The following is a 14,665-nucleotide window of genomic DNA, read 5'->3' as shown; positions in this document are numbered from 1 at the left end:
ACCATAAGTATCGATTCATATACGTCAATGTCGGTACCCCTGGACGCTGCCACGACTCGGACGTATTTGGCGCTTCACGGGTGTCGAAGTTCGTAAATAGTCGCCTTTTCCAAGCTCCTGTGGCCACCGTGGGTACCCCAGCCATCTCACCAAGAATACTATGTGATCAAACTTTCCCACTAACACCAAACCTCATGAATCCCTTTGGACACCGGAGTGTTATCAGTGAAGCCGAAATAAACTTCAACTGTCGCTTGTCTGGAACAAGAACGATAGTTGAAAAAGGGTTCGGGAGAATGAAGGCCAGGTTCCGTTTCCCTGAAAAAAGGATGGAGTGTTCTGTGGCCAATGCTCGTTTGGCTATACGGGTATGCTGCGTGTTGAATAACATTTGCGAGCACTTCAATGACAGTGTCCACCCGCAGTGGTCAAGTGACGTGCAACAGTCCAATGCTACATTTCCACAGCCGTCACGCTGACCAGAAGCTGAAGTTGGAAATGCAGCCGCCATAAGGGCAGCACTTGTGGAGTATTACAATCAAAGGAACTGAACGCACTAGTGCCAAGACTCAGCAACACGGTTGCAAAATACCACTTCTTTTTTTATTGAAAACTTCACCATCGCGTCTACGAGTTTCACTTGCAACTTGAGCCCCTCCTGAAGTACATTTATCTCGGTTTAGTGTGCATCAGCGAACTGCTCCCTCAAGAGCCGCTGATCCTCGAGCATCCTTTCATGAAAGTCGCACGGTGGCTGCCTTTTCCTCCTGCGGGCGCTTTCAGACCTCCCGCTTGCAAGATTCTTGGCTTCGTGGGGTTCTATCGACTCCGACGACAGACACTCTTCGTCCCGTTAGGCGACGCCTGCACACAACGAAGTGCCAGGGTCGAGCAGGCTGAAGATAAGCTGCGTTTGAAAAAGGAATCCAAAATACATTGTCCGTATTGTTCACATGTGAAGTGCTAATGAATACGTCCAGCGTTTTCTTACTGGAAAGAAAGTACTCTCTTCTTGAAAATATCGATTTGCGTTTTGTTTAGTTTACTTGCAATTGAAGAGACCTTTCCCAATTGTTTTTTCTTTTACAGAGTGTGCACTTCAAACATTCGAACCGAATAGCACGCGTGTGACACATGTGATGCCACATGTGTCACACGCGTGCTATTCGGTTCGAATGTTTGAAGTGCACACTCTGTAAAAGAAAAAACAATTGGGAAAGGTCTCTTCAATTGCAAGTAAACTAAACAAATGTGTTCAAAATTTTAGTTGACTGTAATAAAGCATATAGTCCCCATTATGTATTCCTTACTTCTACTGAGACCATGCGGCTACTTTGTGCGTGCGCCGCTCCCAGCTTCTTCCATTAAATATGTGTAGTTTACAAGCAGGGATCCAAGGAACCTGTGGATTTCGGAGAACAATGGCCAGCTCGGGGGTGAGGGCCTTGAGGTTATGTGTTTCAGGCACGTCCTTAATTAAGGGAATGAAAAGAAGACATTTTTACATGCTCAAAGCGGAAACTAATACATCGGACGAACAGTATTCCGATACATGAAAAACGATATCATAGTAAAAAGAGTTTAAAAGCAAAGGTAGCCCTTCTTGGTCGACACAATTTGAGGTATGGGATGTTTTGCATGTCTGAAAACCACGCTTGTGCGTGTGACTCTAGAGAAATATAAATATCCCCCCCCCCCCCCCCCAATCATACCTACACAAATAAAAACTTGCAGGCGACTTTCCTTTTTGTGTTATTGATTGCAGAGAGAAAGATGACAATATATATTGAAATGCACTTCTCCTTCATATAAGTTTTATAAATATTGCTTTAAAGGAAAGGAAAGACGCAGTATTTCTCACACTTCTGGGTGAACAGCTGAACTGCGCCCTAAGGAAAGAGAGGAAGGTGGAACTACAAGAAGAGGGGGGCTGTATTGGAGGGCCGCAGAATAATTCCGACCACCAGGGATTTTAATTTGCATTAACATCCCACAGTTCAGGGGCGCCTTTGTGGTTCGCCTCCATCGAAGCGCTTAGAGTTGTTAACGCTATCTTATGAGAAACGCAGCCAGGCTTTACTGATGACCTGCGCGGTTTGCCATTTCTCGCTGCACGTGAAGGCGAATTTGCGTTAGGTCGGTCGACGCAGATTTAAATCACGTATTTAGTTAACCTCAGGACAAACTGCGGCCTTGTTTCACCTAAATGGAATCCGCTGATAATTTCCTCGCCTAGTGACGGCATTCAACAGGTGTCATTGCACGTGTGTTTGCTATGCCTTGCTAGGCCTGGGCTACGCCTTGACAGCGCCTTCCAACCGCTAGCCTAATGCGGGGTTAGGCTTGTCGCTACCTGCTACGGAGACAGCTTTTGATGAGTTCATGCTAAGGCCTATGCGCCAGAAAAAGAGCTCATTCGCACGACTACAGCCTCAAATTGATTTCAGGCAAAATTTGTGCCTTACCTATTATATGTGCCTATATATATTCCTATATGGTATGGCTTGAAAAACTAGAGTAGCTGTTTTCAAGCTATAGAACACTGGATGTCGAGCGGGTAAAAAGAAATAGTAAACCTTAATAAAAAAAGAAAGAAATATTTTAAACAATGCAAATAACCAAGTCGTGATAAACTCGAAAAACAATTACTATGATTTCATTGCTGGCAGCGCAACAGAGCGAGTTGCTTAAAATGTTCAGCTCACGGCTCGAATGATGGCTGGCTCTGTTCTGTACGGTCAAAGCCGCTGGCTGTTGGCAATCCCCTCCTCCCTCTTTCTTAGGCAACTAAGTTTCCACCTGTATGGTTGAAGAACGATGTGTAACCAGTGAATGCGGTACAAAACATACCATTTATAGTTTCATTTCCAGGCTTGTCACTCTCATAGTCTTGGAAAACGTTAGTGCGCTGAGCCTGATATTCGACGGGCGCTGCACGTATACGAACCCAATGAGACGCATTCATGCCGGTGCTTCGCGCATAAAAATTTTATTTTTCGGGTTCTCGGTAGCAAAGCCGGCGAAGAACAAATATTCAGGCGTGCTAGAAAGGATTCCTTCAACGGAACTAAATTCATGCAGTACGCGAGGATACGGCAAGAAATAGAGTTTAGAACACGGAGAGAGCGACAGCGTAAAATCTTCGCCGTACGACCTTGCAGCGGAGCATTCGCTACATTTTTTGCTATCGGCGATAACAAGATCGTAGGGCTAAACAAAATACACGCACGGAGGCCTGTACAAGATGCCCCGTTTCAGAACAGCTGGCGCCAGTAAAAGGCACGCACCGAGCTCCATGGCGACTAGAGCGACATCTCAACGCAAAAGCAAAAAAAAAAAAAAAAAGAAAGGAAGCACAGAGCAAATGATGGCCACGATACTTCACAAGCAACAAGTTTTTATTATCTGCGCTACGTGCTGCGAGCAGACGCAGGTGCGTGAATGTAGCTAGCGAAAGTCACAAAATGCAAGAAGGGAAAACAATTTAATAAAAACACTTTCGGTAATACAGATGGCGAGTGAGGAGGCCAAGCATGTGAGTAGTAAAAAGAGAGCAGGGGGACGGGCTGGTCGTAGGGTTATACAGCGGGATTGAGTCACTGCCGATGACCAGAGCAACCAGCGGACATTGGCCAGAAGAAGGAGCCCGCTGGGAAGAGGCAGTGCGGAGGAGGTTCCTCTGACGAATATTTATTCTGGCTTAGAGGCAACAGCTTCGCCGAGGTAGCCCGTTTGTCGAGCTCCCCTTTTCTTCCCTGCCCTCGTCCATCCTGATTTCTCTTTTGCTCCCTCGGTCGTGAGCGACGTTGGATCGGTGCTGAACCTGTGAGCTGGAAGAGATTTCACCTGCCACCGCGTTTGTCTCGATACACGAAGGCATCCGTCGAGCCGAGCACGCACGGGCGTCCACGCACGTTGCGCCGGCGCGCGCGTCGCGTTCGCAATTTCGTGAGTGCCCTCTGCGCCCGTCGCTTTCTGTGTGTTCTCGGAAAGGCGGGCTGATTAATCGGCCGCTTTGTAACGAGTACCCGCTTCGCGGTAGTGCCCGAAAGCTGCTGCGCGAACGAGCCATATAAAGGTCATGCCCACGCATGGTTCGGTGTTTGCGGCAGATCTCGCCATTGTAGTAGACGCAGGCAGCTTTCGGTCAGGGCGTCCCCGCGTTACAGTCAAAGTGCCCACCCCGTCCCGTGGTTGCGTCTAAGTGTGGAAAGATTTTCTTCTGCATACCCTGATCTGACATGACCTGTCGATCTTCAGTTACAAAGAAAGGAACACTCTGGTACGCATGCTAAGAATTACTGTGAAAAAGAAAAGCCACCTAGCAAGCCTAAAGAAGGTAGTTGAAACGATTCACTGGTGGTTTATATTCTACTTACGGTTAGATAAAGTGCGGTGCACTGAAGGAATGTGTACATATTCTTTCGTTAAACTACGCCTCTTCAGTTATGTTTTCTTTGAGCTCGCACCGTGATCGGATGGCTCAACGTTCCGTCGTACTAAGCAACTACAGTTGCCACATGTTAGGCTGCTACCTTATGTCTTCATATATATTTTTTTAAGGTTACAGCTGTTGGCTGAAATTCTGCCCTCATTGCTGGCGTTGTTATGTGCTTCCACAATGCAAGTAGTAGTGCGTCAGCGTAGTAAAGGGAGTGCATGCTGCAAAGGCAAAAGCTGGGCATGAACGAAAAATATTATTTCCTTTCTCTCGTTACTATTTAAAATTAACCATCTTGAAAGAAGTATGCAGGATCGCTTCCTGTTCTAGCCTGTTTGAGAAAAAAAAAGGACCAACAGCAGGAAGCGCTTTTCATTTAACCAGAGCGCTTTGGTTTAAACATATCAAGCACGTTTTGCTGTTACGATGGCTGTCGGTTAAAGATACAAATAAAGCATTTCATGGTGTCCGAACACAAGCTCAGCTTTCCTATAACAATTCAAAGAAATGGGGTGTATAATGTGCCCTGTTCGTTAAATCGCCCCCTCAAGCAACACCCATGTGCTCTATTGTGCAACTGGTGAAAAAAGCTCTTTGGAACACTATAGCTTTACAGGCGACCCTGTGAGGAGACCCTGGGTGAAAGGCTAGCCTCTACGGCACAATAAAGGCAGACGTTTTTTGTTCGAGTTGTATTCAGCGCTTTCAGTCCTTTGCAAAGCATGTAGACATAAAAAGAAAGTAGCTGCCTGGCGTTCTGTATAATGGGGCCCCTCACGAGAATACATTAGGCGAAGGCTGCAGAACTTGCAAAGCACTTGAAATGCAAATTTGCACCAGGCCGCTTTCTTTTATCATAGCTGTTCTCCGACAAGTCACGTGCCCTTCATTTGCTTAGCGAGCATGCTCTACTCGGTTGTGTTTCCTGAAAAACGCGCTTTCCACCTGCAGCAAGATGCAACTACGCTGGCAGCTTTCGCGAGGGAATTGCATGTTCTAGATGTGCAGACTCAGGACAATGCATCTGGAGTTTCACAACAATTTTGACCACTGCTGTGAGTCATGTGCACTCGCGCCATCTCAAGGAAATCTGTAAGGCACAATAATTCTAGCGAGTCTGTATAGCACTTCCCTTGACATTATTTACCGCTATAAAAACACAGGCGTCCCTTGTGATCCGGATGAGAAAGCGAATAAGTAAAATAAGGGAAAGGTAAAGGTATCCATGTTTAGTTTAATTAAATAAAATTTGCTCGCAGATTGCCTGGCACTATATTGAAATGGACTTTATCAAATGTAAACGATACAGTGCTCTGCCAGGCGGATGCATTAAAAGGTACTATAAAATATCCAATACAAGCTCTTAGGAGATACACGAAAGCCAACCACCTATGCAGCCAAGTCATTCCCAAAGGAATCCACCACCCATGCTTGCAATTTCATTGTTTAACTTTCTTTCGTCTTGCTGTCGGCTAAAACTCCTCCCAGCTAGCAAATGGTCAGGCTCTAAAGTACAAACCGCAGTGTATGATCGCTCCAGAACGGATTTCACCCACAGCTTCAAGTTAAAATCCCGGTGAATATGAATTGCGCCCTCTGTGTTTATGATGGATCATCTTTTTGTTATCTATGGGCTCACAAACAACGTGACAATTGCCACGATATTTTATATTGTGCCGCTTACTGGAAAGCTATATATGGCTTAAAAAAAAAAGGCGTTATAAACAAAACCCCTTCGCAGGCTATCACGAATTAGGATCAACGTACATCATCTGAGAACTGTAAATATAATCAGCCGTGGTGCCCCGTATTTACATTCATGCATAAATTGAAAGAAACACAGGAGGTGCTCATTAGTTCAGAGAATATATAGTAAAATCGTGCATGGGGGTAATGCATGCTTGCTCACTATTGCTCAGCAAAGCAAGGGTCGCGTTGTTTACGCGACCCTTGCTCCAACATGTTTACTGTTCCTTGTACAGATAACAAAAGCTTTCATAGAGAAAAAGTATTTAGTTAGTTGTTAGCTGGAAGACTGAACCTTAGTAGTCCCTTAATTGTCAAAATTGACAAGAGATGCACTAGTATATTGCCGATGTCGATATAGCAACAATGGGTTCTAGAGAGAGGGCAAAAAAAAAAAAGGAACAAAGCTCTACCGACAAAGTAACACCAGCCATCATACTGTGCACAAATTTATAAATGTCGCATTTTATTTGCGCCCAACAGGAAGACATGAAGCGAAATAAAAATAAGCGTAAGAAATGCATGAACACTCTTTACACTACTGTGAAGTATCTTTAGTTTTACCAGCACGCTAAATTTTCAGCGGATGAAGCAAGGGCATTATGCTTTATCGAGCTCTAAAAACGTGGCAAGGCAGGGCCGTAAACGTGCCCACCACTTATCACGAATGACAACGTCTGATTGCTAATTCATTATGAAACAAATCAGATAAAGTTGTTTTGTCTGCATTGAAGGTGAGGCTGCCACTTGACTCTGCGCACTTGCTTTTTCTGACAAACCAGCGCCTTCACGGCCAACAGAGGCGCGGGATGCCCTTTACAGATACCTGTCGTCCTTCTATGAGGTTTGAGAACACAGTTATAATAAGTTAGACCGGTCAACCCGTGAAGTACGCGTGTCAGTGTGTGTCTGAGGAGTAAGTCCAACAAAGTCGCTTTTTTAGAACAATTGGATATTTACAGCTAGTATTCCAAATTACCCTGCATAATAACCGAACAAAAAAAAAGCGCCATGGCACGATAGTAATAAAAGACGACTCGGTAAATGACAAGAGGGAAAACCGATAATGAACAAACATTGCCATAACAAAGATAACAAAGCACACATTCCTGATATAGTAAATAGGGGCAAGAGCTAAACAGAAAACACAGCGTAAAATATTAAGCCAGATCAAGGTTTAAACAAAGGCGAAAGCAATATTCAATTAACCGACAGTCTGTGGCAAAAAGGAATTCTCAGGGCTTTATTGTACGATGAGGCGTCGTAGTAACAGAGTTGGTCGGTAGCGGCGGCCGTACAAGAAGAGGAGAAACAATGTGTTGATCGCGGGCTGGATGAAAAAACAAGATACTTTCCCAGAGCTAGCGGCCGCGAGAGAGGCCCGGAAGACTGAATCTTCCCAGAGAGCATGCCGTGGGCATGCCGCGCTCTGCCTTATTTACTCTCGGCTGGTTGCGCTGTGGCCCACCGTTAAGGACGCGCGCTTGCCGGTCGCTGCCCGGGAGATTCCTGTCGAAGCATGCTCGGAAGAGCGGGGAGATCCCGTAAGTACCGCTCTATATGTGAGGCAGCTTGTGACATTGCCCCCCACTGAAGAATATTACCTCGGAATATTCTAGAAATCCGCAAGCTACGAATCTTGATGAGCGACGTTATTGTGCCCCGTAGGGGGGTGCAGTGGATTGGGTCCGTCCGATGCAGTGAAGATCGTTCTCCACTCACTAATATTCACGACGAGCACCCTTACGCGCTGATCAGAACCCGCATGGCAGCACAACAATCTAGTTCGGCAATCATGTCGTGAGCACATGTCACAAGTCGCTGATCATCGAGAACAATCAAGCGAGCACAAATATACAGGCACATCATATACGATTTTATTGCACTAATCAAAACACAATGCATCTAGACAGTAGTGCAAGCTGAACTATTCCATCCGGCTCATGTAATCTGCTCTACGCTGGTCAGTATCTTCGAAATATGCACATCCGTGATTGACTGTGTCTGGGAGGGCTTAGGAAGCTCTATTTTTCCAGCGTCTGCCTCTTCTTTTGTCGAAATTACTGCACCGACGGCTGCAACGATGGCGTCGTCTTTCCTTTGCTGGTATTTATTTAGCATGTTGATATGGAATATTTTAGTTACATAGCCCAATTCCACTTCATAATCGACATCGCCCCTGTGACTGATGACAGAAAAAGGCCCCTTCCATTGCATGAGCAGCTTATTGTGTTCTGTGGGAAGAAGAATAAGAACCTGCTCTCTTGGTTTGAGTGAGCGTTTGCGACTTTTGATGCCTTAGTAACGACTGCGACGCTCTCCTGCGCGCTCCAGCTCTTCGTGGGCAAGTTTACAGATATTCTCCAGTCTGTCCCATAGAGCAAGGGCGTACTCGTACGTAGTTCGCAACTCATCTGCGATGATTGCATTAGTCCAAAGCTCTCTAAGTACAGCGAGAGGTCCACGCACATTTCGCCCATATAAGAGTTCGAATGGGGAAAAGCCGAGGTTTTCTTCGGGTACATTGTATTCGAACAGGAGTGGAGCCCGGTGGCGATCCCAATTGGTCGGCCTCTCCTGACACAGGCGCTTAAGCATTTACTTAAGCGTGCCGTCAAACCATTCGACTAGGCCGTTCGCTATCAGTTGGCAGGGAGAGGTATGCAGCTGTTTTATTGACAACAGATGGCTAACCTTGTGCATTACTTCTGAGGTAAAATTAGTGCCTCTGTCACTGACAACCTCTCCGGGCACTCCTACATGGGAAAACATATCGACAAGAGCTTCGGCTACCCTTTCCGTCTCGATGCTAGGAAGAGCGACTGCATCAGGGCACCGAGTGGCATAGTCCACCATGGTCAGGACCTATTGCCTTAAATGGACTTCGGGTTGAGTGGGCCAACAATGTCGATCGCAACCTTCTGAAATGGGGTCTCAATGACGGGAACTCCGACCAAAGGCGCTCGTGTGATGTGACCCTTCGGAGTTGTGCGTTGGTATAGATCGCAAGAGGCAACGAACCACTTAAAGTCAGCCTGCATTGCGGGCCAGAAAATTCTGTCTGCAGCTTCAGTAGGTTTCTTCGCGCCATGGTCGCCTCCCATCAACCCATCGTGTGCCAGCTTGAGAATAGCTTATCTGTACTTTTGGGGCACGAAACCTTGAGTGTATTCGCCGCCGGACTCGGCGGCGTATTTCTTCTGAAGGACACAGTTAGCCATGAAATACTGGTGACTACTCATTCTCTTGTTCACTTGCGGCGGGCCCACGCGATCAAAGCATGAGCGTAAGGTCGCGTCATTCCCTTGCTCTTGAACCAACTCTTCGCTGCAGACACTAGGGAGGCCTTGCAGAACTTGAAGTTTTTCAGCAATTTATCCATTCATGCCAGCGCTCTAGTCACTACTGGGCAAGCTTCAATGGCATACGAAATGGGCGCGGTGCTCTCGGTGTCAAGCTCTAACTCTCCATCTTTTACTTCAGTGGACTTCGTAGTCTCGTTTTCTTTTGTCTTGTGCCAGTTTGGATCAGGGTCGTCTGCTGGCCTTGCACCTTCCACATTTCCCAGCCCCAAATCATATAGACGATTCTGCATGAACTTAGCGCGAAGTCGTCCCTTAATGTACGGGGTGTCGACATCTACCCAAACTTTTGGGATCCTTAGGACTGAGCGGTCAAGTACGTAAACTGGATACTTCGTATCGGTGATATCTTCCTTCTGTACCAAGTCCTTCCTTACTCCCACTGTGTTGCAGCCTGTGTCCTTCAGGACTCGAACTGTCCGGCTCCCAATCATGCCGGCCACAACAGGTGAAACCGGCGTTAATGACGGGGATCTTCCCTCCGTCCTTAAGTTCTAGGTATCCGTTCGCAATGCATACTGCATCGGACTCCCGATTTTTCTCTCTCTGGTTTGAGGCCCCATTTGTCCAGCATCTCAAGCTTAGATGACCTGGTTTGTCGCGTTTGTGGCATTTCTTGGGCGGTCCCTATCCGTCGGAGGTACGGCCCAGGAAATTTCGTGGCGGTGTCCCGTGCGCGCACAAATAAAACATTTTTTTCATCGCTGCTCTTCGCGTCCGATGATTGAAGCAGCGTTCCCTTTCTCTCGGTAGTCTTGGAGATGGCATTTTCTGCCTTGTCTTTCGGGGTGCTTCGCTTTCCGAAGTTCGACCAGCCATGGACCTCCACATGCTTTTTTGCCCTTGCTACGGTTTCCGAGAATGATGTGTCCTTCTTTTCGTTCAAAAATATTTGTAGGGGAGTGGCGCAGTTAAACAGGAAGTGTTCCCTTGGAATCAGGTCAAAGAGATCTGCGCACTCTTTCGTTGTGTCCGACAGTTCCATCCATCTGTCTAGGAAGCTCTGTAGGAGCTTCACGAACTGTGAACACGCTTCTTCGTTCCGGGGACTAGCAGACCTGATGAAAAAACTAGACACTTTACCAGAGCGAGCGGCTACGAGAGTGGCCCGGAAGACTGAATCTTCCCAGAGAGCACTGCCGCAGTGCGTGCTGCGCTGTCTTTTTATACTCTCGGTTGGTTGCACTGTGGCCCATCATCAAGGACGCGCGCTTGCCGGTCGCTCCCCCAGAGATTCATGTCAAAGCATGCTGTGAGGAGCGGGGAGATCCAGTAGGTTCCGCTCTATATGTGAGGTAGGACATCCCGCAACTTCCGCTCTATATGTGAAGCAGCTTGTGACACTTTCAATAAGATATATCATGCTAACTGCGTGCCTATAATTATTATTTACAAACGCACCTAAGCAACCATGCCACAATTGTTGAACAGTGACACGGTTTCTTCGGTGTGGAAAAATGACGCATTATCTGAGTGCTCAGTCTACGTAATACAAAGCGCAAACTTGTTTTTTCCAGCTGCACTTCGATAGAATTTCGTTTCACTCATTAGCAATGCTGCGATAGAGTCTGTACTATCAGTCAAGTACTCAAAAGAAGAGACATCTGGGCGAGTTGGTATGGTGACATGATAGAAAAACAGCGCAAAAGACGTGCACGGAGGAGAAGAACGGACAGGACGAGCGCTGAACTCACAACTGAAGTTTATTGAAAAAAAAAAAACAACACAGATATATAGCCCAGCCAAGCAGCACCAAACCGCACATTAAACAAGAGAATCATGATAACCCCCCACACACACCATGTTCAAGAAATTCAACCTCATTATCTGTCAAAGCGATTGACGGTTCACTAACGCAAATTGCGTTAGTGAACCGTCAATCGCTTTGACAGATAATGAGGTTGAATTTCTTGAACATGGTGTGTGTGGGGGGTTATCATGATTCTCTTGTTTAATGTGCGGTTTGGTGCTGCTTGGCTGGGCTATATATCTGTGTTTTTTTCAATAAACTTCAGTTGTGAGTTCAGCGCTCGTCCTGTCCGTTCTTCTCCTCCGTGCACGTCTTTTGCGCTGTTTTTCTATCAAGTACTCAAATATTAAAATATCATAGATGTGCTTTAGAACTCGAGCAACACAAGGATAATTTTAAAACAAAGCAGCCAGATACTTGAACATCACTTGCGGCGAGTCATGTTTGTTTTTTTTTGTTCTCTCACGTAATTTTGACCCATTTTCCGAAGTCTGAACTATACTATGCCAGAACATTCTTGCAGGCTAGTTGGTGCATAGATTTTGCTGGTCCTGTCTTGTTTTCAGTGTTCTTCTTGTCCTGTCTTCCCGTGTTTAGCATCCAGCTGAACTATACGCCTGCGTGTTGTTCCTGAACGCGTCCAGTAAATTCTTACCAATAACTCATCACCCATATGACCGCACAAGGATAACTTATCTTGAACCTTCATCGAGAACAGCTAAAAATTAACTATATTGACTACGAGACCTATACAGGAATATTTTTATTCATTATGCATAAATCCCGACTTAGCGTCTGTAATTGATAAACGCGGGCAGACTGATATTCGGTTTCTTGACTTTTCAAAGGCTTTCCACCGTGTTCTCCCATATCAAACGCATCTCCAAAGTTGATATCTTTCACTGCCAACAATCAGTCTATTTTGAAGGTCACAGTTTTAAAATACTAAAAGTAGCATCAGGTGCTCCACAAGAAATAGTACTAGCACAAACATTCTTTTTAATCGGGAGAAACAATACAACCAAAAATATAGACGTCAAAATCCGACGTTCGCCCTTGATTTTATTACTGCGGAAAAAAACGCTAAGATGTTCAAGTTCAGTTACGTAATACGTTTGAAGAAATAGAGAGTTGGTGCGAACGTGGCCGATGACACTAAATTATTCTTAAAAAAACCTATTGCGACCACAGTAGCAAAGAAGTAACTGCCACTTACTTTCCCTTGCTTATATGAAAATACTGCTCTCAAAGCAGTTAACGAACACGAGTAGCTCGGAATGGCTATTTATTCTGATTTAAGTTTGATTACAAACTGATTACAATATATTATGTATGCAAACACGGGGGCCAGTTGGTTGATCATTCTGTGGAATACTGCACTACTTGATAGACAGAGTTTCATTTCGCTTGCGCTTCATTCGTGTGTCGCCTTCCACCTGTCTCTGTCTATCAAGTAGCGCAGTATTCCACAGAATACTATGTATGGTTTCATCACGTTAAGTACTTGATATCTAAACTTGAAGGAGTGGAGGGTGGGGGGCCCTGCACCACGTATCTGTAAGGCCCGTGCGCGCCGCGCATTCGAAGGCCGCGCCACTATTCCAATGGCCCCTGCGCGGTGCCTGTTTCCCTCTCCCCGCTCGTTCGGGGATAACCGGTCCCGCGCGAGGGGGCTATAAAGGAAGCCTCGCGCCGCCGTCGCTCTCTCTTGGTCCCTGCCTCCTCGTTCCTGCTTCGCTCCTGGCGCTCTCCACGGAAACGACCCGCAGCCACCCGGACGACGACCTAGCACCGACTTCGACGATCCCTGTGAGATTAAAGATGTTTGTCATACGGCCCACTGTGTGTTTGTCGTGCGCATCCCCTCGGGCAGAGAAATCGCCCACAACTGGCACCCAACTGGGGCTGAATTAGCACCCATGTGGACGATTTCTGTGCCAACGTGGCGGCACACGGCAACATGAAGGGCCGGTCCTTTGTATGTTAGGTGCGACGCCATTTTGAGTTTAGGGCTATCGTGTGTGCAGATGACGCGGAGTGTAGTATAGGAGTGTTTGTACAGTGTTTTAATTTTGTTTTGGTTTATGTGTGTGTTTTTTAGTGTCGGGCGGTTTGTGTTTTAATTTTTTGTTGTGCATATGTTAGTTTTATGAAGTGTTTAGCCTTTGTGACTGCCCTCCTGACGCGGGCTAGGTAGTAGTCGTGGCGTGCAGCAGTTCTGCGGCCCCCAGCCGGCCTTAGTTGTTGAGTGCAATGCCTCCGAGAAAAGACGTACCAGATAGGGCCGCCGCTTCGGACGCCAGTGCGTCCGGAAGTGAGGTGAGGGACGCGGTAGACTCTGCGCAGGTTACCGATGCGGCCGCCTTGATGAGGCAGATGAACGAAGTGTTTTCGGTGTTCACTCGTCAGCTCGGTTCGGCGACTAGCGCCAACCAAGCCACAGCTGCGGCGACAGTCTCGAGTCCGCGGATAAATGTAGAGGTTCCCTCCTTTTCCGGCTACACGGACGTGAAGTCAGTCCACGAGTTCTTGCAAGAACTCGAGGATTATCAGACGGCACTGGGTTCCCCAGATGACGTGGTGCTAGCGCAAGTAATCCCCGTGGCACTTGTTGAGAGCGCGGCGCGGTGAGACGCTGCCAGCCGGCCTTCCAGTCGATGGCAGACTTCACAGATCGCTTCCGCGCCGAGTTCTTGCTGCCCGATTACGAACGCCGGATGCTTGAGGAGCTAGCGTTGCGCACACAGCACCCAGAGGAGAGCCTCCTCGAGTATGTACGCGTAATGCAGGAGCTCTACAAGAGGGCAGATCCCACGGCAACCGATCTAGAACAGGTCACGCGCGTGATGAGGCAATGCCATCCGCGCTTCAAGCCGTATTTGCGGGGACGTGGTTTTGCAAACCTCGAGGCCCTAGCACAGGAAGCAAAGGTAGTACAGGCGGATTTACTCGCTGAATTGCGCTACCAGCCACCCCCCAGGCCAGCCGAATCGCTAGAGCCTCGATGCGCCTGGGCCGGAGGCCAAGACTCCGCGCCGCGCGCCAGGGGCGCAGACGTAATGACGGTAGGGCAGGAAAGGCCAGCGGAAGGCTCCGCGATTCCTCGCGCTCTTGACCCGTACGCGTTCGAGCAGCGGCGTCGAGCTGGGCTCGCCAGCGACGTCCGCATAGGCGCGGAGAGAGGGGAAAGACGTCCCCAACTGCTTCGTGGAACGCGGCATCCCCCGACCGCGTGGCAGGTGAACGATCGGCTTTGCTGGAATCGCAACCAGCCGGGCCACGTGGCACGAGAGTGTCAAGCAAGGCGTATGCAGGGAAACGCGGACCGCCGGCGGCCATAATTGGTAACACCAGCCAGTCGCCGTC

General features: G+C 47.5%; 1 pseudogene; it reads right to left on the bottom strand.

Moving 5' to 3' along the window:
* Positions 1–556: 556 nt before the first annotated feature.
* Positions 557–9,983, bottom strand: LOC146203847 (uncharacterized; annotated as a pseudogene).
* Positions 9,984–14,665: the final 4,682 nt, after the last annotated feature.

Source organism: Amblyomma maculatum, chromosome 1 (assembly GCF_055883805.1).
Source record: "Amblyomma maculatum isolate TAMU_Amacu chromosome 1, ASM5588380v1, whole genome shotgun sequence".
Lineage (NCBI taxonomy): Eukaryota > Metazoa > Arthropoda > Arachnida > Ixodida > Ixodidae > Amblyomma > Amblyomma maculatum.
The sequence above is the reverse complement of the archived record's forward strand: the minus strand, read 5'-3'. Positions and strand labels throughout refer to the sequence as shown.